Here is a 1,629-nt window from a genome sequence, read left to right on the forward strand (position 1 = left end):
TTGTAAATTGTGCTTCTATGAGCATAGAGGTGCATACATTCTTTCTGATTGGTGTTTCAGGTTTCTTAGGATAGATTCCTAGAAGTGGGATCATTGGGTCAAATGGCAGCTCCATATTTAATTTTTTGAGGAAACTCCATACTGTTCTCCATAATGGCTGCACCAGTCTGCATTCCCACCAGCAGTGTACTAGGGGTCCCTTTTCTCCACATCCTTGCCATCACTTGTCACTTGTTGATTTATTGATGATAACCATTCCGACAGGTGTGAGGTCAGCGGTTCTCAACCTGTGGGTCGTGACCCTTTGGGGGTCGAACGACCCTTTCACAGGGGTCACCTAAGACCATCGGAAAACACATATATAATTACATATTTTTTGTGATTAATCACTATGCTTTAATTATGTTCAATTTGTAACAATGAAAATATATCCTGCATATCAGATATTTACATTACAATTCACAACAGTAGCAAAATTACAGTTATGAAGTAGCAACAAAAATAATTTTATGGTTGGGGGTCACCACAACATGAGGAACTGTATTAAAAGGTCTCGGTATTAAGAAGGTTGAGAACCACTGTGTGAGGTGATACCTCATCGTCGTTTTAATTTGCATCCCTCTGATGATCTGTGACTTTGAGAACTTTTTCGTATGTCTCTTGGCCATCTGTATGTCCCCTTTAGAAAAGTGCCTATTTGGGTCCTTTGCCCATTTTTTAATTGGATCATTTGTCTTTCTTTTTATTGTCTATGGCAATGATAATTGTTATTTTTAAAAGAATTCACTTAAGCTGTTGTATAACTTCTCTTTGGCAACAGAAAAATAACAATTAACATAGTTAGAAAGGCAAACTCAGGAGCCACTCTTATTCAGACTTTCTAACATCTGCCTTACTTCTGTTTGGTAGGAAGAGTTATTTTATTTTTCACTTTACACAAAAACTTTTTGGCTTTTCAAATGTATTCTTGAATATAGATATCTAAATTGTATCTATCTATCTATCTATCTATCTATACCATAGATCTATCTCTATATCTCTATGTAAATAGAGATATAAATATACATACATACATACATACCTCAGAGATATTGTGGGTTTGGTTCCAGACCATTTCAATAAAGCAATTCACATGAATCTTTAGTTTTCCAGTTCATATAAAAGTTATGTTTACACTTTACTGTAGTTTAATTAATGTGCAATAGCATTTTGTCTAAAATAACAATGTACATGCCTTAATTAAAATATACTTTATTGCTAAAAAAAATGCTAACCACCACCATGGCTTTGTGACTCAGTTGGTTGGAACATTGTCCTGTATACCAAAAAAGATTGCAGGTTTGAATTCCAGTCAAGGCACACACCTAGGTTGCATATGGGAGGCAACCAATTGATGTTTCTCACTTCTCTCTCTCTCTCTCTCTCTCTCTCTCTCTCTCTCTCTCCCTCTCTCTCTCTCTCTCCCTTCCTTTGTCTCTAAAATCAATAAACATATCCTCCAGTGCAGATTAAAATTAAATGCTAACCATCATCTGAGCCCTCAGCAAGCCACAAGCATTTTGCTGGTAGAGAGTCTTGCCTCAGTGTTTACAGCTGCTGACTGATCAGAGTGGTGGTTGCTGAAGGTTG

Source organism: Myotis lucifugus, unplaced genomic scaffold (genome assembly GCF_000147115.1).
Source record: "Myotis lucifugus unplaced genomic scaffold, Myoluc2.0 scaffold_21, whole genome shotgun sequence".
Lineage (NCBI taxonomy): Eukaryota > Metazoa > Chordata > Mammalia > Chiroptera > Vespertilionidae > Myotis > Myotis lucifugus.